Source organism: Tachyglossus aculeatus, chromosome 20, assembly GCF_015852505.1.
Source record: "Tachyglossus aculeatus isolate mTacAcu1 chromosome 20, mTacAcu1.pri, whole genome shotgun sequence".
Lineage (NCBI taxonomy): Eukaryota > Metazoa > Chordata > Mammalia > Monotremata > Tachyglossidae > Tachyglossus > Tachyglossus aculeatus.
In genome coordinates this window covers 3,388,587-3,414,424 of record NC_052085.1, presented here as the reverse complement: position 1 = coordinate 3,414,424, position 25,838 = coordinate 3,388,587, and the positions used below count along the sequence as shown (strand labels likewise).

The 25,838-nt window shown below is 48.5% G+C and overlaps 1 protein-coding gene across 2 annotated transcripts in view; it reads left to right on the top strand.

Annotated features, from left to right (window-relative positions):
- Positions 1 to 3,870: 3,870 nt before the first annotated feature.
- The window catches only part of SLC7A1 (solute carrier family 7 member 1), a 44,957-nt gene continuing 22,989 nt past the window's right edge, over positions 3,871 to 25,838 (top strand). Inside the window, exon 1 of one of the 2 annotated variants that reach the window (XR_005455225.1) lies at positions 3,871 to 3,939. The gene's annotated coding sequence lies outside the window, so the exon portion shown is untranslated. Of the gene's footprint in view, positions 3,940 to 12,583; positions 12,641 to 25,838 lie in introns of those variants that run through there. The other variant, XM_038762075.1, reaches the window with a different exon arrangement.

Sequence of the window (25,838 nt, the reverse complement as noted above, 5' to 3'; positions counted from 1 at the left end):
CAGGAATTTCTTTTCTCTGCTAAATGTATTTCTGGCCTCTTCCTCTTTTTTTTAATGGTATTTGTTAAGTGCTTACTACGTGTCAAACAGGCTTCTAAGCGCTGGGTTGGGTACAAGATCATCATCATCATCAATTGTATTTATTGAGCGCTTACTGTGTGCAGAGCACTGGACTAAGCGCTTGGGAAGTCCAAGTTGGCAACGTATAGAGACAGTCCCTACCCAACAGTGGGCTCACAGTCTAAAAGGGGGAGACGGAGAACAAAACCAAACATACTAACAAAATAAATAAATAGAATAGATATGTACAAGTAAAATTAATAAATAGAGTAATAAATATGTACAAACATATATCCATCTATACAGCTGCTGTGGGGAAGGGAAGGAGGTAAGATGGGGGGGATGGAGAGGGGGACGAGGGGGAGAGGAAGGAAGGGGCTCAGTCAGCTTTCATCTCCTCGGTGACAAATTGCTGTATCTGTTGGTTGTAAAATCCAAGTTTAATTGTAACGTAAATTGGTGGTGTCCTAAGCTTTTAGACTTTCCATTGAGCCACGCTGCTTCTCTAAGACACGTTCCCTGCCCACAACAAGCTCCCAGTCCAGAGGGGGAGACGGACATTAATATAAATAGATAAATTACATATTTATAAGAGAAGCAGCGTGACTCAGTGGAAAGAGCCCGGGCTTTGGGGTCAGAGGTCATGGGTTCAAATTCCGGCTCTGCCAATTGTCAGCTGTGGGACTTTGGGCCAGTCACTTCACTTCTCTGGGCCTTAGTTCCCTCATCTGGAAAATGGGGATGAAGACTGTGAGCCCCCCCCCGTGGGACAACCTGATCACCTTGGAACCTCCCCAGCGCTTAGAACAGTGCTTTGCACACAACAAGTGCTTAATACATGCTATCATTATTATTATAGTAAGCGCTCAATAAATGCCATGGATTGACTTAATGCGGTCACTTAATGCTCCCCCATTGAATTGTATTTATTGAATGCTTATTGTGTGCAGAGCTCTGTACTAAACGCTCTAGAAAGCACAGTACAAGAGTTGATAATAATAATAATAATGATGGCATTTATTAAGCGCTTACTATGTGCCAAGCACTGTTCTAAGCGCTGGGGGAGGATACAAGGTGATCAGGTTACCCTCGTGGGGCTCACAGTCTTCATCCCCATTTTCCAGATGAGGGAACTGAGGCCCAGAGAAGTGAAGTGACTTGCCCAAGGTCACACGGCTGACAATTGGCAGAGTCGGGATTTGAACCCATGACCTCTGACTTCCAAGCCCGTGCTCTTTCCACTGAGCCACGCTGCTTCTCTAAGACACCTTCCCTGCCCACAACAAGCTCCCAGTCCAGAGGGGGAGACGGACCTTAATATAAATAGATAAATTACATATTTATAAGAGAAGCAGCGTGGCTCAGTGGAAAGAGCCCGGGCTTTGGAGTCAGAGGTCATGGGTTCAAATGCCGGCTCTGCCAATTGCCAGCTGGGTGACTTTGGGCCAGTCACTTCACTTCTCTGGGCCTCAGTTCCCTCATCTGGAAAATGGGGATGAAGACTGTGAGTCCCCCCCGCGTGGGACAACCTGATCACCTTGGAACCTCCCCAGCGCTTAGAACAGTGCTTTGCACACAGTAAGCGCTTAATAAATACTATTATATATATATATATATATATATTTTGTTATTGTAAAGTGGGGATGAAGACTGTGAGCCCCGCCGGGGGTAACCTGATCACCATGTAACCCCCCAGCGCTTAGAACAGTGCTTTGCGCATAATAAGCGCTTAATAAATACCTTTATTATTATTATTATTATTATTTTATTATAGTAAGCGCTCAATAAATGCCGTGGATTGACTTAATGCGGTCACTAGGTGGCAGCAAGCTCCCCCATTGACTTGTATTTATTGAGCGCTTACTGTGTGCAGAGCTCTGTACTAAGCGCCCGAGAGAGCACAGTACAAGAGTTGATTCCCTGCCCACACCAAGCTCACGGTCTAGAGGGGGAGACGGACATTAATATAAATAGATAAATTACATATTTATAAGAGAAGCAGCGTGGCTCAGTGCAAAGAGCCCGGGCTTTGGAGTCAGAGGTCATGGGTTCAAATCCAGGCTCTGCCAATTGTCAGCTGGGTGACATATTTGTATATTTGACATATTTATTCTAATTATTTTATTTTGTTAATATGTTTTGTTTTGTTGTCTGTCTCCCCCTTCTAGACCGTGAGCCCACTGTTGGGTAGGGGCCGTCTCTACATGTTGCCAACTTGTAATTCCCAAGCGCTTAGTACAGTGCTCTGCACACAGTAAGCGCTCAATCAGTCAATCAATCAATCGTATTTATGGAGCACTTACTGTGTGCAGAGCACTGTACTAAGCGCTTGGGAAGTCCAAGTTGGCAACGTATAGAGACAGTCCCTACCCAACAGTGGGTTCACTGTCTAAAAGGGGGAGACGGACAACAAAACCAAACATACTAACAAAATAAAATAAATAGAATAGATACGTACAAGTAAAATAAATAAATAGAGTAATAAATATGTACAGACTCTATATGTTGCCAACTTGTACTTCCCAAGCGCTTAGTACAGTGCTCTGCACCCAGTAAGCGCTCAATAAATACGATTGATGATGATGATATATACATATATACAGGTGCTGTGGGGAAGGGAAGGAGGTAATAAATGTGAATGAATGTTGCCAACTTGGACTTCCCAAGCGCTTAGTACAGTGCTCTGCACACAGTAAGCGCTCAATAAATACGATTGATGATGATGATATATACATATGTACAGGTGCTGTGGGGAAGGGAAGGAGGTAATAAACGTGAATGAATGTTGCCAACTTGGACTTCCCAAGCGCTTAGTACAGTGCCTGCACACAGTAAGTGCTCAATAAATATGATTGATTGATTGATTGACAGTAAGCGCTCAATAAATACGATTGATGATGATGATATATACATATATACAGGTGCTGTGGGGAAGGGAAGGAGGTAATAAATGTGAATGAATGTTGCCAACTTGGACTTCCCAAGCGCTTAGCCCGGTGCTCTGCACCCAGTTAAGCGCTCATCATCATCATCATCATCATCATCATCATCAATCGTATTTATTGAGCGCTTACTGTGTGCAGAGCACTGTACTAAGCGCTTGGGAAGTACAAGTCGGCAACATATAGAGACAGTCCCTACCCAACAGTGGGCTCACAGTCTAGAAGGGGGAGACAGAGAACCAAACCAAACATACTAACAAAATAAAATAAATAGAATAGATATGTACAAGTAAAATAAATAGAGTAATAAATACATACAAACATATATACATATATACAGGTATATATTAAGTATATATACAGGTATGTATTAAACGCTCAATAAATACGATTGAATGAATGAATGAATATATATGTATATCTGTTTGTACATATTTATTACTCTTTATTTTACTTGTACATATCTATTCTATTTATTTTATTTTGTTAGTATGTTTGGTTTTGTTCTCTGTCTCCCCCTTTTAGACTGTGAGCCCACTGTTGGGTAGGGACTGTCTCTAGATGTTGCCAATGTGTACTTCCCAAGCGCTTAGTACAGTGCTCTGCACATAGTAAGCGCTCAATAAATACGATTGATGATGAATGGAACGCCGGTCCTTGTCCCGAGCCGTCCTGCCGGGCCTGGGCACTGGGGGGCGCCCCGCCCTGCACGCGCTGCCATGGCAACGGGCGGGCCCCGCCCCTCCGCGCGGGGACGCGCCTGCGCTGTCCGCCCTCCCTCCCTCCCTCCCCCGCCGCGGGCGCCCCCTCCCGGCGCGCTCCCGCCATCGCCGCGCACGCGCCCCGCTCGCTCCCAGAAGCCCCCGCGCACGCCACGAGGGCCGAACTTGCTGCTGAGGTACCTCGGCTCCAGGACTTCAGAGCGTCCAGACCGTCGGTGAGTCCGTTTATTTGGGTTTTTTTGGTGCCTTTTTGTGTCTTTTTGTGTCCTTGTGTGTCCACGTGGGTCTGTTCTGTGTGTTTTTGCGTTTTTTTTGTGTGTGTGTGTCTTCTGCGTGTGCGCCCAGCTGCATGATGCAACCTCCCCTGGCCCGGGGTGACCTCTGACCCCTGCCCAAAGCCCTCCAACGCACCGTCCTTAGGAATTATCATAATAATTAATAATAATGACGGCATTTGTTAAGCGCTTACTACGTGCCGAGCTCTGTTCTCAGCGCCGCAATAATTGTGGCGTTTAATAATAATAATGACTGTATTTGTTAAGGCCTTACCACGTGCCAAGCACTGTCCTAAGCGCTGGGGAGGACACAAGGGGATCAGGTTGGCCCACGTGGGGCTGACAGTCTTCACCCCCATTTTACAGATAATAATAATAATAATGTTGGTATTTGTTAAGGGCTTACCACGTGCCAAGCACTGTCCTAAGCGCTGGGGAGGACACAAGGGGCTCAGGTAGGCCCACGTGGGGCTCACAGTCTTCACCCCCATTTTACAGATAATAATAATAATGTTGGTATTTCTTAAGCGCTTACCACGTGCCAAGCTCTGTCCTAAGCGCTGGGGAGGACACAAGGGGATCAGGTTGGCCCACGTGGGGCTCACAGTCTTCACCCCCATTTTACAGATAACAATAATAATGTTGGTATTTGTTAAGCGCTTACTACGTGCCAAGCTCTGTTCTCAGCGCCGTAATAATTGTGGCGTTTAATAATAATAATGACGGTATTTGTTAAGCGCTTACCACGTGCCAAGCACTGTCCTAAGCGCTGGGGAGGACACAAGGTGATCAGGTTGGCCCACGTGGGGCTCACAGTCTTCACCCCCATTTTACAGATAATAATAATAGTGTTGGTATTTGTTAAGCGCTTACTATGTGCCAAGCTCTGTTCTCAGCGCCGTTAATAATTGTGGCGTTTAATAATAATGATGGTATTTGTTAAGCGCTTACCGACACAAGGTGATCAGGTTGGCCCACGTGGGGCTCACAGTCTTCCTCCCCATTTTACAGACAATAATAATAATAATAATGTTGGTATTTGTTAAGCGCTTACTATGTGCCAAGCTCTGTTCTCAGCGCCGTTAATAATTGTGGCGTTTAATAATAATGATGGTATTTGTTAAGCGCTTACCGACACAAGGTGATCAGGTTGGCCCACGTGGGGCTCACAGTCTTCACCCCCATTTTACAGACAATAATAATAGTAATATTGGTATTTGTTAAGCGCTTACTACGTGCCAAGTTCTGTTCTCAGCGCCGTTAATAATTGTGGCGTTTAATAATAATGATGGTATTAAGGGCTTACCACACGTGTCGTAAGCGCTGGGGAGGACACAAGGTGATCAGGTTGGCCCACGTGGGGCTCAGTCTTCACCCCCATTTTACAGATAATAATGATAATGTTGGTATTTGCTAAGCGCTTACTATGTGCCAAGCTCTGTTCTCAGCGCCGCAATAATTGTGGCGTTTAATAATAATAATGACTGTATTTGTTAAGGGCTTACCACGTGCCAAGCACTGTCCTAAACGCTGGGGAGGACACAAGGGGATCAGGTAGGCCCACGTGGGGCGCTCAGTCTTCACCCCCATTTTACAGATAATAATAATAATGTTGGTATTTCTTAAGCGCTTACCACGTGCCAAGCACTGTCCTAAGCGCTGGGGAGGACACAAGGGGATCAGGTTGGCCCACGTGGGGCTCACAGTCTTCACCCCCTTTTAACAGACAATAATAATAATAATGTTGGTATTTGTTAAGCGCTTACTACGTGCCAAGTTCTGTTCTCAGCGCCGTAATAATTGTGGCGTTTAATAATAATAATGACGGTATTTGTTAAGCGCTTACCACGTGCCAAGCACTGTCCTAAGCGCTGGGGAGGACACAAGGTGATCAGGTTGGCCCAAGTGGGGCTCATAATCTTCACCCCCATTTTACAGATAATAATAATGTTGGTATTTGTTAAGCTCCTACTATGTGCCAAGCTGTTCTCAGCGCCGTTAATAATTGTGGCGTTTAATAATAATGATGGTATTTGTTAAGTGGTTACCATGTGCCAAGCACTGTCCTAAGCGCTGGGAAGGACACAAGGTGATCAGGTTGGCCCACGTGGGGCTCACAGTCTTAACCCCCATTTTACAGATAATAATAATAATGTTGGTATTTGTTAAGCGCTTCCTATGTGCCAAGCTCTGTTCTAAGAGCTGTAGTAATTGTGGCATCTAATAATAATGGTATTTGTTAAGCGCTTACTATGTGCCAAGCTCTGTCCTAAGCGCTGGGGAGGACACAAGGTGATCAGGTTGGCCCACGTGGGGCTCACAGTCTTCATCCCCATTTTCCAGATTAGGGAACTGACCAGGGCGGGAATCATAATCATCATTAATAATCATTTTGGTATCTGGTAAGCGCTTACTATGCGCCAAGCACCACTCTAAGCGCTGGGGGGAGGGGGATACAAGGTGATCAGGTTGTCCCACGTGGGGCTCACAGGCTTCACCCCCGTTTTCCAGATGAGGTCACTGAGGCCCAGAGAAGTTAAGTGACTTGCCCAAAGTCATTCATTCACTCAGTCGTATTTATTGAGCGCTTACTGTGTGCAGAGCACTGTACTAAGCGCTTGGGAAGTAATGATGGAAACCGACCGGCCCTCGGGAAGCCAGGCAGGAGTGACGAGCGTATGTTGGCTGTGGGCTGTTGCCCCCCCCCCCACTCACCTTAAACCATCTAAACCATCTGGACACTCCCCCCCCCCACCCCCCATCTCACCTTTCACCATAAGGAAAATACAGAAGCAGCGTGGCTCAGTGGAAAGAGCCCGGGCTTTGGAGTCAGAGGTCATGGGTTCAAATTCCCGCTCCGCCAACTGTCAGCTGGGTGACTGCGGGCAAGTCGCTTCACTTTTCTGGGCCTCAGTTCCCTCATCTGTAAAATGGGGATTAAGACTGTGAGCCCCGCCGTGGGACAACCTGATCACCTTGTATCTATCCCAGCGCTTGGCACATAGTAAGTGCTTAACAAATGCCGTCATTATTATTATGATAAGGAGGACACCCCCCCCCCCCCCCCCGTCAATCCCACCTTTAACCACCTGGATCCCCCCCTGCTACCTGGTTAACCCCTTCATCTTCACTGTTTATTATAAGGACAGGTTCCCCTCTCCATCTTCCCCTCTCACCATAGGGTAGCCGCCACCCTTCTTTCCCTCTCACCGTGTGGGCAGCCTCCACAGCCAGGCCATGCAGGCAGGCCTCCGGATTGCCCCATGGAGGCCCAGTAGCCATCCCCTCCCACAGAAAGCCAACCCCCCTCATCCCCGGAAAACACCACTGACCCGGGCCGGGCCTCACCTCAAAGCCACCGCTGCTTCCTCATTTCTCTACGGGCCGGAGGAGGAAGCCAAGCAGGGCTGCCAACACCCCGCAGCCAACATGTGCTCATCACTCCTGCCTGGCTTCCCGAGGGCCGGTCGGTTCCCATCAAACGCACAACGGGAGACCGACCCGCTTGCCTCCCCTCCCAGGGTCTCATTGTGATTTTATGTATCGTCCACAGCGGTAGCACGGGTTGCATAGAGCACGTTTGTACGGTATCGTAAAGTAAAACATCCCATCCACGGCGCCGCCCGGATAAAATGCCAACCACCCTCCGCTCCTTCCCGCGATATTCCCAGGGTGACAATTGGTAACTCTTGGAATCGTATCTGTGGTGGCCCCCTCCCTGCTCTAGAAGCCAAATTAGCGATGTCCCACGACGGCTGTTAAAAGCTGGAACAGGGTGAGCGTTCGGGGGGTGAAGCCTAGTCCAAAATAGGTACCAGTGAGCGTGACGTGGTAATTTAGGATTATTTTCAAGACACGGTTAAAAGAAGTATGGAAGGAGGATTGGGGACTAGGTGGGTTTGGTATGATTAGGTTAGGACACGTGTTTGTTGCTTTTATTTTTGCAGGGTGGAGGGAGCAGGTGTTTTTGTTTTAACGGTATTAGTTAAGCGCTTACTATGGGCCTGGGCGCTGTGCTAAACCCTGGAGTCGATAGATATCAGGTCATCTGGTTGGACACAGTCCCTGTCCCACGTGGATTCCCAGTCTTAATCCCCATTTTACAGATGAGGTAACTGAGGCCCAGAGAAGTGAAGTAACTTGCCCCAGGTCCCATAGCAGATGAGGCGGAGACAGGACTAGAACCCGGGTCCTTCTGATTTCCAGGTCTGTGCTCTTTCCGTTAGGCCACACTGCTTCTCGCGTTTTTTATTTTTGCCAGGACGGGAACAGTTTCATCAGGAGCTCGAATCTGAAGTGTTTGTGGTAGAGTGTCTTCTCACCCCAGTACTGCGTGAAAGAGAACAGAAATGTATATTCATTCAGTCAGTCAGTCGTATTAATTGAGCGCTTACTGTGTGCAGAGCACTGTACTAAGCGCTTGGGAAGTACAAGTTGGCAACAAGAGTATATAGTTCCTGACCCCAGAGGATTTACAACCTCGCTGCCCAGTATAGTGCCTTTGGTCCAGGGGACCCACGGTGAAGGTTGGCGGTGGGCTTTATGGAATTTCAAGAACCTGGGCAAGAAACGTGTCAACTAACTCTTGCTATATTGTTCTCTCCCAAGCGCTCAGTACAGTATTGTGCGCACAGTAAGCAGAAGCAGGGTGGCCTAGTGGCGAGGGCACAGGCCTGGGAATCAGAAGGACTTGGGTTCTAGTCCAGCCTGCACCAATTGCTTGCTGTGTGACCTTGGGTAAGTCACTCCTGTGCCTTATTAGTTTCCTCAGCTGTAAAATGGGGAGGCCTGGTAGACTGATTCTCCCTCCTGCAGTTTTCTTCATGTAAATATGATAAATGCGATTGGTTGGAAGCCCCCCCAGGTCTGCTCTAATTTACCCATCGTGAATTACCAGTTCTTTAATGACTGTTTTCTTCGCCTGAGCATGTCTGCTGGAAATGCTTGATCTCATCAAAGTGGCATTTCTGTTGTGTTTGAAACAGAGAGCAGGCGGCCCATCCAGATTTTTCCCATTCGCCACTCTATTTCTCCGCCTAGGCTTAAAGCCTGGTGGCCAACCTTCGGGCTCGAAGATGATACTTGAGAGAAAGAAGCGGCTTGTAGATGTGACCGGAATCTGAGGGTCACGTCTCCTGTAAGACGAGGGCAGCGGGCTCAAAGAACCCCACATTAAGGCAAACTTGCCGTCTAGGGGCACAGACGCCGAGCGACCCCGTGACAGGGTGTCCAGCTGTCCCTCCGCCCCAGGTTCTCTCCATACAGATTCCCCCCGAGTTCCCAAAGCACATGGAGAAAACACCCCCTTGGAGAGGCGGGGTGGTGTGTTGTCTGAGTCATTCATTCATTCAATTCAGTCATATTTATTGAGCACTAACTGCGTGCAGAGCACTGTACTAAGCGTTTGAGAGAGTACAATATAACAATGAACAGTGACGTTCCCTGCCCACATCCACACGGGGCATGTTTTACAGGGGGTCCTCGGCCACGCTTCAGGACCACCTATCCAGGCAGAGCTCCTGCCCAGGTAGGGTGGGAGAGATGGGATGGGACTGGGGGGTGTGAGCCCCTCGCCCCCCCCCCCCCCAAAAAAAAGCACCCTTTGCTCCACCATTCATTCATTCATTCAATCGTATTTATTGAGCTCTTACCGTGTGCAGAGCACTGTACTAAGCGCTTGGGAAGTACAAGTTGGCAACATATAGAGACGGTCCCTACCCCACTACTCATAATGATAGTAATAATAAGGGTATTTAAGCGTTTACTATGTGCAAAGCACTGTTCTAAGCTCTGAGGTAGATGCAAGGTAATCAGGTTGTCCCACTTGGGGCTCACAGTCTTAATCCCCATTTTACAGATGAGGTAACTGAGGCACAGAGAAGTTAAATGACTTGCCCAAAGTCACACAACTAATAAGTGGCAGAGCCAGGATTAGAACCTGTGACCTCTGACTTCCAAGCCCGGGCTCTTTCCACTGAGCCACGCTGCTTCTCCAGCCACGATAATCATCCTGTTGTTGTGGGAATCAGAACTCCGGGGCGATCCTCTGCCTCCCACCCCCTAAACTGTGGGCATCCCTTAAGATTCAGTTCTGAATCTCCCTTCTACTTTCCATCTACACCCACTCCCTCGGAGAACTCATTCGTTCCCATGGCTTCAACCATCACCTCTATGCGGATGACACCCAAATCTCCAGCCCTGATCTCTCTCCCTCTCTGCAGTCTCTCATTTCCTCCTGCCTTCAAGACAACTCTACTTGGATGTTCTGCCAATCACCTCAAACTTAACGTGTCCAAAACAGAGCTCCCCATCTTCCCCCCCAAACCCTGTCCTCCCCGTGACTTTCCCATCACTGTAGATGGCACCTCACAAGCCAGTAACCTTGGCATTTCCCTTGACTCATTCAACCCACGTATTTAATCTACCACTAAATCCTGCTGGTTTCGACCTTCACAACATCGCTGAAATCCGCCCTTTCCTCTCCATCCAAAATGCTACTACGTTAATACAGTCACTTATCCTGTTACACCTCGATTGCTGTATTAGCTTCCTTGGCGACCTTCATGTCTCCTGTATCTCCCCACTCCAGTCCATACTTCACTCTGCTGCCCGGATCATTTTTCTTCAAAAACAGTCAGTCCATGTCTTCCCACTCCTCAGGAATCTCCAGTGGTTGCTCATCCACCTCTGCGTCAAATAGAAATTCCTTTTTGTTGGCTTTAAAAGCACTCAATCACCTTTCCTCCTCTTTATCTCACCTCGCTGCTCTCCTGCTTCAACTCAGCCCACGCACCTCCTTCTCCAGTGCCAACCTACTCACCCCGATCTCATCTATCTCACCGCCGACACCTCGCCCACGCCCTGTGTCTGGCCTGGAACAGACACTTACTTTCCCCACCTTCAAAGCCTTGTTGAAGGCACACCTCCAGGAAGCCTTCCCTGACTAAGCGCTCACTTTCCTTTCTCCCCCTCCTTTCTACATTGCTCTTATTTGCTCCCGTGACTCACTGCCCCACCCTTCCCAGTTCCAGCCACTTACGTACATAGTTGTAATTTATTATATTAGGGTCCGCCTCCCCCTTAGGCCGTAAACTCGATGTGGGCAGGAAATGTGCCTACCAACATTGTTGTAGTGTACCCTCTGAAGCGCTTAGTACAGTGCTCACAGTAACTGCTCAGTAAATACAAATGATCCCACACAGGCCCGCAAGAGGAGGGGGGGTGGGAGTGGTACCCGAAGACTTTCCTGTTCAGGGGTTGGGGGAGGTGGAAGAGAGGAGGGTTCTTAAGCAGGGGGGAGCTATGGGCCCATTCATCATCAATCGTATTTATTGAGCGCTTACTGTGTGCAGAGCACTGTACTAAGCGCTTGGGAAGTACAAATTGGCAACATATAGAGACAGTCCCCCATTCTGTCCCTGTTAGGCTTGGGCGCCCTCGGGGTCCTGCTCTTGATTTCCCAGCAGCCTCGCATGCTCACGCTCCCCTGAGGCACCAGTCTTCCAGTAATAATAATAATGATAATAATAATGGCATTTATTAAGTGCTTACTATGTGCAAAGCACTGTTCTAAGCACTGGGGAGGTTACACGGTGATCAGGTTGTCCCACGGGGGGCTCACAGTCTTAATCCCCGTTTTACAGATTAGGGAACTGAGGCCCAGAGAAGTGAAGTGACTTGCCCAGAGTCACACTCCTGTGGCAGGACATTTCCTTCCCCCAGAGCTCCCTGCTGGGGGTGGGGCCCCTCCTGCATTGCTGGGGGTCTTTCCCCAAGGCAACGCCCCCCCACAAACCCCCTCCCCCCGGCCACAGTAGTAACTCAGCATCAGTTCCTGCCCTGGAATAGGTGCAAACTCGCAAGGCAGGATGGCGGCCACCCGTTCATCTTTCAGTCCTTTCAGAGGGCATCTCTTCAGGGGAGGGTGGTTGTAAATCAAGAGTTCACTTTGTAAGATGCCCAGAAATACCTTGTGCTTGCCCCGCCCGGGCCCCAGGAGACTCCGTAATGTTCCAGCGATGCACATTCCGTGCCCTCCAGCTCGCAGTCTAGCATGGACTCGCTCTCCCTGCCGGGAAGGTGGCACAGGAGGCCCAGCCCCTTCAGCTGCCCTCAGGAAAGCAGCCTGATCCCCGTCGACATGATTTTCAGCCCCATCTGCTGTGAAGGGTGGCGCCCACGTTTGCCCCGTAGGTATCGGGGGAGGAGGCCCGGAGATCCTCGGATTCAAAGCAGCCAGTCTCATCCTGTTGGATTTTTCCCCCCCTCGTGCTCAGCTCCGTCTTCCCGAATGTAAGGATGCTTGCCTGCCAGTCCTTCCTCCCTCAACCCTCCGGGAGAGGGGGGCACCCGCTTGCCCGCCCCACACCCGCCGGGACCCCCTCCCGGGGCAGGACCCTTGAGGTGGGGCTCTTCAAAGGGGCCTTTTGAAGTCCCAACGTTTCCTTTCCTGAAAAGAAGGGAAACTGAAAAGAAAACTTCTTGTTCCTTGCCAACAATGCGCTCCTGGATCAAAGGGGGTTGGAGCTTATAAGCAGGGCCTCGCCGCGTCCACCTCGAAAGAGGTACGCGGCGAGCGCTGGGAGCCGGCGGCCTCCCGAACCGACCGGGACCGCCGAACTGATCGGGACGGCCGTGTCGGGTGAGGTGGTCACCGAGGTCCGGGCTTGTGCCGCGCCCTCGGATTGCCCTCGCTCTCATTTCATTCTGTTTCCTTCGTGCGTGCGCCTGGCGGGCTTGAAAATGTCTGAAAATGCCTTGGGCTGAGATGGCGGTGTTTTTAAATTGTGCAGAGTACGTGACCCGCGTCACCTGATCCATTGTAATTTGGCAGGGAGTTTTGGTGGCCGGGATGATGGAAGCATCTGTCTCCCCCTTGGAGACGGTCAGGGCTCTGGTTGGCCTGGTTCTCACCTGATGTCCAGACGGGGAAACTGAGGCCCAGAGAGGTTAAGGAGCGTTGCTGACAACCCAGAAGAGTGGGTGGGATTCAAATAGAGTCTCCCCCCGCCCCCCGAGCTGGATTGTGGTCAGGACATCTTACCTCCTTCCCTTCCCCACAGCACCTGTATATATGTATATATGTTTGTACATATTTATTACTCTATTTATTTATTTATTTTACTTGTACATATCTATTCTATTTATTTTATTTTGTTAGTATGTTTGGTTTTGTTCTCTTTCTCCCCCTTTTAGACTGTGAGCCCACTGTTGGGTAGGGACTGTCTCTATATGTTGCCAATTTGCACTTCCCAAGCGCTTAGTACAGTGCTCTGCACATAGTAAGCGCTCAATAAATGCGATTGATGATGATGATGATGACACACTCCCCTGATTGATCCCGGCTCTCTTCTATAAACTGGCTTTTTCCAATTTCGGAAGTGGAGAGGCACCATCGTCCTTCAGGAAATTTCTTCTGTCCATCTTTTCGTTCTTTGCCCTCTTAATTCTGCTGGCTGCCAGTGGCCATAAGATTTCGGTGTTCCCATTTGTTTTCTGTTCTTAATCAGTTAGTGATATTTAGCGCTTCCTATGTACAGGGCGATTAGGGGGAGACGGTGGGCCTGCCGGCAGATTGAGCTCCCCGTGGCCAGGAACATGTCTCAAACGCCTTTTGGCTCTCCCAAGCGCTTAGTACAGTGCAGCGTCTTCAGCAGGCGCTCAGTAAATACCATTAATGACTGCTTTCCGACCCGTAGTTCCTGTCAGTGGGGTGGCCCTCGTCTGCAGAAGTCAGCGGGCAGAGCCGTCCGATTTACGTTTCACAGTTCCTGGCATTTCTGTCGACAGTCGCCTTTCTGTAATATAGGTACGCCAGCGGTCATTTTCCCATAATCTGATAAATGGGAAATTGTGTCCAAGAAATCTATTTGGGTTTGCGTGGCACGCCCGTCTTCGTTAGCTCACGTTGGCCCAGAGTGCGTTAATTCTGTCCTGAGGTGACCCCTCAGGAACTTGGAAAAATAGGCGGTTGTGCAGATTTCCCACTCTGAAAGGTCTGGAGTACTCAGGCCTATCAATCTCCAATTACTTCCCTAAACCCGCTCCGGCTCTTTCTGTTGAAATAGGAATAGAACCCTTTTCTTAAGATTAAATAAAAAAAGAGAGGTCTGGGGAAGGAGAAATCTGAGAAATGAATATTTGGGCCGAGTGGGCAGCCCTCTGATTCTCAACAACGATAAAACTTGGAAAGCAACTGTGTTTCTTAGTAAGTTGAAATTTGAGTGTAACACTTGGATTGAGTAGACACGTTTGCTGTGGTAGCAGTGGTATTTATGGAGCACCTCTGGAATGCAGTGTGCCCAACTTCATTTTCTTTGGTTGAACTAGGTTTTGACACACAGCTGCCCTCACGTTCAAGGATCCCACGGCCTTGGCGTGCTGAGCGCTAGTCACGCGGGGCAGTTGGCCGGCCAATGCGATGGCGTCTCTCGCCCCAGAGACCTTACTGTCTAATGGGGACGGTGCCCCGAGGGAATTTAATAAGATGGTAATGAAGAGCGAGCATTGATCAAAGTAAGCCCAGGTGGATAAATAAATTAATATGAATAATCAGAGAGGCGCCTGGATTGCAGGGGGTGGTGTGACCGGAAAAGCGAAGGTGCCAGTTGGGGAATACTTCCTGGAGGAGGGGGACTGTTCGAAGGCTTTTAAGGAGGGATGGGCGAGAAAGTTCTGGTCAAGGGCTAAGGTGTGAACAGGGGTAAAGAGAGGCAGGAAGGATTTGGTTTGGCAGCTCTGAGGGGAGGCAAATATGACTCATAGGACTGTTTCTGGGAAACACGGGCAATGAATGGCTTTATCCTTAGGGGGCTGCCATCTTTCATGACCACATACATGGATGGGGGTGGTGGAAGCCCACTTGCCACAATCTTAAAGTTATCCATTGTCACTCACTCCTGCTTATAAAAGATTAGAATCAGAATTCCAGAATACTTAATTGACTGGGGCTTTTCATTCAGAATCCTTCAATGTCACAGCATTGTCATCAGAGCATGCTTTAGAAATCCCACCCCACCCCCCCGGAGCATCGTTTTATAACCATCAGTATCATCGTACCACGCAAGGCTGGCCGATAAGTCAAGGTGAGAATTTCGGCAGCCCCCCTCCCACGTCCTTTGAGTTATGTTTATTATGTTTTCTTTATGAGATTGAAAAGGCAATCAGTCGCAGTGTTTACTGTGTGCAGAGCACAGTACTAAGTGCTTGGGAGAGTAGGATGCAGTTGGTAGACATGGAACTAGCTACGGGACAGATATTGAGGCAGCATAATAATAAGAATAATAATAATGGTGGCATTTATTAAGCACTTACTATGTGCAGGGCACAGTACTAAGCACTTGGGAGAGTAGGATGCAGTTGGTAGACATGGAACTAGCTACGGGACAGATATTGAGGCAGCATAATAATAATAATAATAGCATTTATTAAGCGCTTACTATGTGCAAAGCACTGTTCTAAGTGCTGGGGAGGTTACAAGGTGATCAGGTGTCCCACGGGGTGGGGGCGGGGGGGCTCACAGTTTTAATCCCCATTTTGCAGATAAGGTAACTGAGGCCCAGAGAAGTGAAGTGACTTAGCCAAAGTCACACAGCTGACAATTGGCGGAGCCAGGATTCGAACCCATGACCCCGACTCCAAAGCCCGGGCTCTTTCCACTGAGCCACGCTGCTTCCCGACCTGACAGAAGAGACCTTGGATCCCGGAAGCAGGAAACCGGAGATCTAATTCCACCTCTGTCAGTATATTTTGATTTTGCTCCAAATTCAAATCATTTTATTCTTTAATCCCGAAATTTAAAAGGTGCAGTGGAAAGAGCCCGGGCTTGGGAGTCAGAGGTCACGGGTTCTAATCCCGGCTCCACCACTTGTCAGCCGGGTGAGTTTGGGCAAGTCACTTCACTTCTGGGCCTCAGTTACCCATCTGTAAAATGGGGATTAAGACTGTGAGCCCCACTTGGGACAACCTGACCACCTAGTATCTACCCCAGCGCTTAGAACAGTGCTTTGCGCATAGTAAGTGCTTAACAGATACCATTATTATTATTATTACTATTCTGCACTATTTCTTTGGTCATATGACTGGTAAAAGTGAGTTTTAACTTGAGTTTCTCACTGAGAATATTGGACCTTAGTTCTGTTATTGACAGAGCAAGGATGGTGTCTGTCAGACTCCCTCCACTGCTTCGGAAGTTAGTGGCCAATAAATAGCTACCTTACCGGGAGGACAGAAGGTGAGTCTGGGAGTCCGAAGACCTGGGTTCTAGTCCCAGCTCTGTCCCCGGCCAGCTAGGCGACCTGGGGCAAGTCAGTGACCTTTCTGGCCCTCAGTTTCCCCATCTGTCAAAGGGGTAAAGATACTGCTCTCCCTTCCTTTTAGACCATTAGACAGGGACTGTGTCCCAGCTAGTCCTGTGTCTACCCCAGGGTTTAGCACAGCGTAGATGGGCCTAATGAATTACCATCTCTGAATCACTGCGTGAAAAACCTACTTATAATAATAATAATGGCATTTATTAAGCGCTTACTATGTGCAAAGCACCGTTCTAAGCGCTGGGGAGGGTACGAGGTGATCAGGTTGTCCCAGGGGGGGCTCACAGTCATCATCTCCATTTTACAAATGAGGGAACTGAGGCCCAACGAAGTGAAGTGACTTGCCCAAAGTCACCCAGCTGACAGTTGGCGGAGCTGGGGTTTGAACCAGTGACCTCTGACTCCAAATCAATCAATCGTATTTATTGAGCGCTTACTGTGTGCAGAGCACTGTAAAGCCCGGGCTCTTTCCACCGAGCCGCGCCGCTTCTCTACTTTTCTGTGTGTGAAGGTTTGGGGGTGAGCTGGGGGGGTTGCACATAGTAAGCGCTTAATAAATGCCATTAAAAAAAAAAGATTGGGATTTTAGAGCCCCCTGGTATACCGAGCCAGGAAGACCCACAGGCCAGCACGCCGAGATCCACTGGATGCAGACGAAGCGGGGAGCGGGGCTGTTCCCCTGGCTGCTCTGAAGCCCGAGCCGTACCCGGCAAACCCAGACGGCGAACCGAGCTGTGAAATCCGCTCTGGATTTAGAAGTGGAGATGGAGAAACTCGGAGTTTGCCTATGGTAGCAATGCCTAGGCTGTATTGCTCCACTGTGGACTCATGTTTTCCCGGGGCAAACATTCAGGCCCCGGAAAAGGGCCCACACAGCCGCCCCGGGTTCGATCAGCACTCGTCGTCGAGCTCGCGTCGGCCCTGGCACGGCTGACGAGCCCCCGATTTACGGCTGGGGGAAGTGGGACCGAGGGAGGCAATCATCATCATCAGTCGTATTTATTGAGCGCTTACTGTGTGCAGAGCACCGTACTAAGCGCTTGGGAAGTACAAGTTGGTGACATATAGAGACAGTCCCTACCCAGCAGTGGGCCCACAGTCTAAAAGGGGGAGACAGAGAACAAAACCAAACATACTAATAAAATAAATAGAATAGATATGCACAAGTAAAATAAATAAATAGAGTAGTAAATATGTACAAACATATTTCGGTCCCACGGACAGCGGCTAGTTTGGCAGTGCCAGGGAGTGTTTCACTGGCCCAGGACACCTTCTGATCGACAGCCGCCATCTGGGGGGCTCTGGCAGCCTCTGCCCTCCTACGGTTTGTTGTTAGTGGTACTTGTTAAACCCTTCCCATGGGCCAAGCACTGTACTAAGCCCCGGTGTAAATACAAGATAATCAGGTTGGACACAGTCCGGGCCCCACATGGGGCTCCCAGTCTTCACCCCCATTTGACAGATAAGGGAACTGAGGCATAGAGAAGTGAAGTGACCCGCCCAAGCGCTTAACAAATGCTAAAGGCAACCCAAACCTCTTCGATATTACCTCAGCACGGTGGTTGGCACACTACCAGAATCGCCGCCCAATCAACATTCATTCATTCAGTCGTATTTATTGAGCGCTTACTGTGTGCAGAGCACTGTACCAAGCGCTGGGGAAGTACAAGTTGGAGCCGTATTGCCATACTGCTTTGTGGACGGAGCCCAGGGCTGGAAGTCAGGAGTTCTGGGTTCTAATCCCACTCAGCCCCTGGTCTGCTGGGTGATTTTGGACCAATCTCTGAACCTCTCTGGGCATCGGTTTCCTCATTTGTAAAGGAGCAGCTCTCCCTCTCTGTCTCAAACTGAGCCCCCTATAAGACAGGGACTGTCTTATGTATATATGTGTATGTATATATATATATATATATATATGTTTGTACATATTTATTACTCTATTTTACTTGTACATATCTATTCTATTCATTTTATTTTGTTAGTATGTTTGGTTTTGTTCTCTGTCTCCCCCTTTTAGACTGAGCCCACTGTTGGGCAGGGACTATCTCTATATGTTGCCAATTTGTACTTCCCAAGCGCTTAGTACAGTGTTCTGCACACAGTAAGCGCTCAATAAATACGATTGATGATGATGATGATGATGACTGTGTCCAATCTGATTCTCTTGCTCTACCTCAATGTTTGGCACATGATAAGCGATTACTAAGTAGCAACAAACAGGGATAGAGTCAGGTAAGGGGTGAGGGAGTGCTCAGTACAGTTCCCTGCTCCCCAGCTGTCCTGTTTTAAGCTCCCCCAGACTGGCAAACCTTTGTGGCAGCTACTTCTCCCTCCCTGCTTCCCGGCTTTCCTCATTTACCAGAGCCCTTGCTCCAATGGTACATTCAGGCTCCAAAACCCGTCTCCGCCCTTGGAGGGGAGGCTAAGTTGTCCATCATCATCATCATCATCATCAATCGCATTTATTGAGTGCTTACTATGTGCAGAGCACTGTACTAAGCGCTTGGGAAGTACAAATTGGCAACATATAGAGACAGTCCCTACCCAACAGTGGGCTCACAGTCTAAAAGGGGGAGACAGAGAACAAAACCAAACATACTAACAAAATAAAATAAATAGAATAGATATGTACAAGTAAAATAAATAAATAAATAAATAAATAGAGTAATAAATATGTACAAACATATCTACATATATACAGGTGCTGTGGGGAAGGGAAGGAGGTAAGATGGGGGGGATGGAGAGGGGGACGAGGGGGAGAGACAATGATTATTGTCCATAATCAATATTTGATGATGAAATCCTAAATTCTTACCCAGAGCTCCGCAGCACGTCAGAGAACGGTCTGAGAAGCCAATTGGAGTGACCGACAATATTGCATTTTTAATTTTTTGAAGAATTTCACGTCCTGTTTTTTTCCCTGAGTATTAAGTGGAATTAAGGTCATTTTCATTATTGCCATGGTATTTGTATCGTCGTGGTATTAAGCGCTTAGTACAGTGCTCTGCACACAGTAAGCGCTCAATAAATACGATTGGATGAATGAATGAAAATGTATATATGTTTGTACATATTTAGTACTCTATTTTACTTGTACATATTTATTCTATTTATTTTAATTTGTTAAAATGTTTTGTTTTGTTGTCTGTCTCCCCCTTCTAGACTGTGAGCCCGCTGTTGGGTAGGGACTGTCTCTGTATGTTGCCAACTTGTACTTCGCAAGTGCTTAGTACAGTGCTCTGCACACAGTAAGAGCTCAATAAATATGATTGGGTGAATGAATGAATGAAAATGTATATATGTTTGTACATATTTATTACTCTATCTTGTACATATTTATTCTATTTATTTTAATTTGTTAATATGTTTCGTTTTGTTGTCTGTCTCCCCGTTCTAGACTGTGAGCCCGCTGTTGGGTAGGGACCGTCTCTCTATGTTGCCAACTTGTACTTCCCAAGCGCTTAGTACAGTGCTGTGCACACAGTAAGTGCTCAATAAATACGAATGAATGAATATTTGTTATGCACTTTCGTTTGCCAGGCATTCGTTCAATCGTATTTATTGAGCGCTTACTGTGTGCAGAGCACTGTACTAAGTGCTTGGGAAGTACAAGTTGGCAACATAGAGAGACGATCCCTACCCAACCGTGGGCTCACAGTCTCTGTCAATCAATCAATCAATCAATCAATCGTATTTATTGAACGCTTACTGTGTGCAGAGCACTGTACTAAGCGCTTGGGAAGTACAAGTGTCCTGACCCCCACCACCGAGTAGGCACAAGATAGGTTGGTCATGGCCTCCATACCACCTGGCTCCTGCAGTCTACGGAGGGGGAATGGGTCTTGAATCCCCATTTTAAAGGTGAGGAAACTGAGGCCCGGTGCGGTGATTTGTCCAGGGTCACACGAAAGGCAAGCGGCGGAATAAAGTAATTCCTAGGATTTCGATCTAGACAATGAAGGACGGCAGTAGGCAAACAAACACCTGTTGGTTGGTTTTGTTTTTTTTGAGCCGGGGAAGGGAGGGATCTGACGAACATCCTGTGACAGTGAGGAAGAAGGGGTCAGCCTAGACCCTGGGGGGCCGAATCTCTCCTCAGGAAGAGACAGTAAGCGCTCAATAAATACGATTGATGATGAGAAGCTTTCTTTGAGAAAAGCGATGGGGTTGGGGAGCTTGTTGGTGAAGCGAAACAGGTAGACTGTCAGCGCTCAGGCCAAGTGGATAGAGGTAATCTGTCCGGTGGAGGCAAGCCCGGGCCGGGCTCCTTTTCTGCTGACCCTCTGGGCCTCTCCCGAGCGCTTAGCCCAGTGCCCCGCACACGGCAAACGCTCAGTAGATAGCCCCGCTTGATTGCTAGCTCTGCCTGGGGAAGAAGGGGCCAGAGGGCAGGCTGGAAGCCAGCGGTAGAGAGAACAGCTTGGCTAGTGGATAGAGCACAGGCCGAGAGTCAGAAGGACTTGGGTTCTAATCAGTTCATTCATTCAGTCCTATTTATTGAGCGCTTACTGTGTGCAGGGCGCTGTACTATGGTTGTACATATTTATTACTCTATTTTACTTGTACATATCTATCCTATTTATTTTATTTTGTTAGTATGTTTGGTTTTGTTCTCTGTCTCCCCCTTTTAGACTGTGAGCCCACTGTTGGGTAGGGACTGTCTCTAGATGTTGCCAATTTGTACTTCCCAAGCGCTTAGTACAGCGCTCTGCACATAGTAAGCGCTCAATAAATACGATTGATGATGATGATACTAAGCACTTGGAAAGTACAGTTCGGCAACAGATGCAGTCCCTGCCCAACAGTGGGTTTACAGTCTCGAAGGGGGATATATATGGATATATGTTTGCAGGTATTTATTACTCTATTTTACTTGTATTTATTGTATATATTGTGTATATTGTATATATTGTATTTATTTTAGTTTGTTACTATGTTTTGTTGTCTGTCTCCCCCTTCTAGACTGTGAGCCCACTGTTGGGTAGGGACCATCTCTATGTGTTGCCACCTTGTACTTCCCAAGAGCTTAGTACAGTGCTCTGCACACAGTAAGCGCTCAATAAATACGATTGATTGAATGAATTAATGAATGAAAAAGGGGAGACAGACAACAAAACAAATAGACGGGCGCCAGTCAGCGGTATTTTTTTGAACACTTCCTATACAGAGTAAATACGATTGAATGAATGAACTTCCTATATGCAGAGCACTGTACTGAGCGCTAAGGAGAGTACAATACAAGAGAATTAGCAGACACATTCCCTGCCCGTGATAAGCTTACAGTCTCGAGATCCCAGCTCCACCACTTGTCAGTTTGTGTGATCTCGGGTAAGTCACTTCACTTCTCCGTGCCTCGGCTACCTTACCTGAAATGGGGATTAAGACGTGAGCCTCATGTGGGACATGAACTGTGTTCAACCCGATTAGCTTGCGTCTACCCCAGTGCTTAGCACAGTGCCTGGCACGTAGCAAGTGCTTAACAAATACCCTACAAAAACGGGGCCTAATACTGAGAGCCCCAAGTGGGACATGGATGTGTCCGACCTGATTAGCGTATTTCTACCCTCAACGCTTAGTAAAGAGCCCGATTCATAGTAAGCGCTTAACAAATACCACAATTATTATTACACAGCAAGCGCTTTAACAAATACCTTAAAAAAAACCCATCACAGAGCCATCCCTGGCGTGTTCATTGAGAAATGTGTGAAACCAGGGGAGACAGCTGAAGAAGGAGCCAGAGTTTGGGGAGCAAATTTTCTGGTCTGGTGAGATACAAAGGCGACAGTTCCACTCCCGGAAAAAGGGAATAAGCCGTTTCCTATTGTTAGGCAGCAGCCAAGCTGGGGTGGAAAGGTGGGAGCAGTGTCCTTTTGGGGGGGCAGGGGGAGGGATCTGGCCTGAGGTGAGATAATTTGGGCCTTCAAAAGGATACCCCCCACCCCAGGAAGCCTGGGAGAGGTTACTTTTTCAGTGGTCCTGCCCAAAATGCGCACATCAAAACCTATACTGAGTAATTGAATGAATGAACCTAATCACTGGAAGATGAATTAACAGTCAGCACCACCCCCAGGCCCACTACCATTGGGGAGACCAGCAGGCCCTCATTCTCATCGACAATCGATGGATGGCCTTCAGCCCGCAGGATTTCTTCTCGATGGGGAACTGATCCCTCACCCCAGGTTGTCTGTCCCCCGGGTCCCACCTGTTGGCCTCCCTCTCGCCATCCGTGTCCTGTCGGATGCCCTAGCAGTCAATCAATCAATCAATCAATCAATCAATCAATCGTATTTATTGAGCACTTACTATGTGCAGAGCACTGTACTAAGCGCTTGGGAAGCACAAATTGGCAACATATAGAGACAGTCCCTACCCAACAGTGGGCTCACAGTCTAAAAGGGGGAGACAGAGAACAAAACCAAACATACTAACAAAATAAAATAAATGGAATAGATATGTACAAATAAAATAAATAAATAAATAGAGTAATAAATATGTACAAACATATATACAGTCACTGTCCGGCCCCTGCTGGGTCGGGGGATGTGGGGCCCGTCACTACTGCGTTCCTCCCAGCGAGCGCGGGGACACAAAGGGTTGGCGAGGGATCAGACACACAGGCCAGATAGATGTCAGCCGGCCCGGAAATCTATCCATGTCAGCTTTTATTCCTGCCGCGGGGGACGTTTTCCGTCTGGGGGCCTGTCTGCAAGCTTCCTCGGGGGGAGAAGTTGGACTTTTCCCCCTGAGAGGAGTCCCCGGGGTGGGAACCAGACAAATCCGGGCCTCAGATGGGCCCCGGCGGATGTGGCGAGCCCACCGTGAGCAGAGAGGTGTGAATAATAATAATTGGCATTTGTTAAGCGCTTACTATGTGCAAAGCACTGTTCTAAGCGCTGGGGAGGATACAGGGTGATCAGGTTGTCCCACGTGGGGCTCACAGTCTTAATCCCCATTTTACAGATGAGGGAACTGAGGCCTAGAGAAGTTAAGTGACTTGCCCAAGACATGTGGCATCGTCGGAATTTGAACCCATGACATCTGACTCCAAAGCCCGTGCTCTTTCCACTGAGCCACGCTGCTTCTCTGGTAAAGGGGCGAGGGGCCCGGCTGAGAGGCAGAGGACGGACAGGCAGGGGTAACGGGGACAGCGGGACGCCGAGACGCCCGGGCAGATGGCGGGAGGGGCAGCCGTCCGCACGGGAAAGTATCGCCGATGTTTCAAGGTTTTCCGCTGGATTTTCAGTCTCAGCCCAAGGAAGATGGTGTGGGACCATGTTTTTGATCCTCTCAGGAAGGACGACTGATTCAGAGCCATGAGTAAGAGCACTCGTCGAGTGCCGTTGGAGAAGGAGCTGGGCCAAATACAAAACAGAAGCAACCTGTTCCCTGCCCACAGGGCTCTTCCTTTCTAATGGGACCAGCCAATTCCGAGAACGCCAGGGCGACGGCGGCCCAGCCAGGAGGTGTCGGCCCTCCCGCCCCACAGCATGGATACAACAAAAAATCCATCCGGTGGAACTTCCCTAGAATTCTGTACTCTGGAAAGTGAAGGATTGGGATTGCTTTATGGGTCGCAGATCATTGAATAACAAAGAAAGTAAGAACCCAGGGATAGACAGGACTTCTTTTTTCAGTAATCGTCCCCCTGCCCTCCCCACCCCAAGAGTTTTCTTATCACTGAGTGCAAGAGGTAGGCGGTTTCATCAAAATGGCCCCTCCGCCTCTGCCAGTAGGGTGGTAAACTGTATATATGTATATATGTTTGTACATATTTATTACTCTATTTATTTATTTGTACATATCTATTGTATTTATTTTATTTTGTTAGTATGTTTGGTTTTGTTCTCTGTCTCCCCCTTTTAGACTGTGAGCCCACTGTTGGGTAGGGACTGTCTCTAGATGTTGCCAATTTGTACTTCCCAAGCGCTTAGTGCAGTGCTCTGCAGATAGTAAGCGCTCAATAAATACGATTGATGATGACGATGATGAGTGGTTGGGGAAGCCGAGGTAAGAGGTGCCAACCAGATTGATGTGGGGCTGCGTCCTTGAGCAGCCACGAGAATCTCCGGCTCACCTACACACCGTGCCCAAGGAAATGCAGCCGTGAGCACTTTCAGTATAGACGGGAGCCAAGTTTTGACTGACCCGTCTCTGAATTATGGTCGGCGATCCCCCTAAGGATGGCGACTAGATAGCACCGTAAAGGATCATCATTTAAGGTCTCACAATCTGGGTTCTTGCCTTTGGATTTCCCATTGTTCCCATAAAAAGTCCTTGCCTCAGATCCACGTAAATTTATATCCACCTGGGACGAGTTGGTTGGGGGTCCTGATGGATCGCAAGGTGGATCCGATGACCCCTCCAAAGCCCGTTGAGCTCTGTGATTCTGTAACTGTTGGGACTGGGGAGAAGCAAGAGAGAGGAGGACCTTTGGAGGGGAAGGAGCGAGAGAGAAATAATATTGGCAGCGGTCAGTTGGAAGAATTCTGTAATCAGTAGTCTTTATTGAGTGCTTACTCTGGGTAGAGCACTATGCCACTCAGGAGAGGACGATACAGTAGAATTTGTGGGCTCGATCCCCGCCTTCCAGGAGTTTACAGCCTAGTATTCAAAACTGAACAGAGGACACCATAGTCCGATGAGCGAGGAAATCAGATCAGTCGAGCGGGACAGAGATGACTTAGAGCATCGACGAAATAAGCCTGGCGGTAGCTGAAATCACAAGTTGCTTTTAAGCTAAAATCAGTCTTCCTAGCTGTGGCTGCGAAAGTCCTATTTAAGAGCCGAATTATTTATGTAGCCTAGTGGGAGTCAGAAGGACCTGGATTCTAATCCCAGCTCCGCCACTTGTCTGCTGCGTGTCATTGGGCAGGTCACTCGGCTTCTCTGTGCCTCAGTTCCCTCATCGGTAAAATGGGCATTAAGACTGTGAGCCCCACGTGGGACGCAGAATGTGTCCAACCTGATGAGCTTGTTCTCTCTTAGTGCATGGCACATAGTAAGCGCCTAACAAATACCATAAAAATGAAGTCCACTAGCCTCATTCTCCTCATCTGTAAGACAGGGGTAAGGCATCTGCTCTCCTCTGTAAATGGTAACCCCATCCACGCGGGACAGGGACTGTGGTTGGCACCTGGTAGACGTTCAGTAAATGCCCCAGCTACCTGGAGAATGGTAGAGGCAGAGCCGACTGCCTCTGGGACCCTCTACCAGCATAGACGTGGCAGAAGCCACCAGAGGCACACGGAAGGTCGCTTCGCACCCAGAACAAAGCAAAGCTTAAATTGTAAACACCACCAAAGACTGGCGAAAGACAGCTGGGCCAGAAATTTAAGATAAAAAGGCAGGAAACCGAGCGGGCTCCTGGTAAGGTTGACTGGCGACAACCAGAAGGCCGTTCTGTAGAATTCCTCTTTAATCCTCCGTTGTTTTTAAAGGTGGGAAATCGGACATAGAAAACAAACATTCCCGTTCAATGTATACACAGCTCGACGAAACAAAGGCGGGCTCTCCGTCGACCCCCAGACC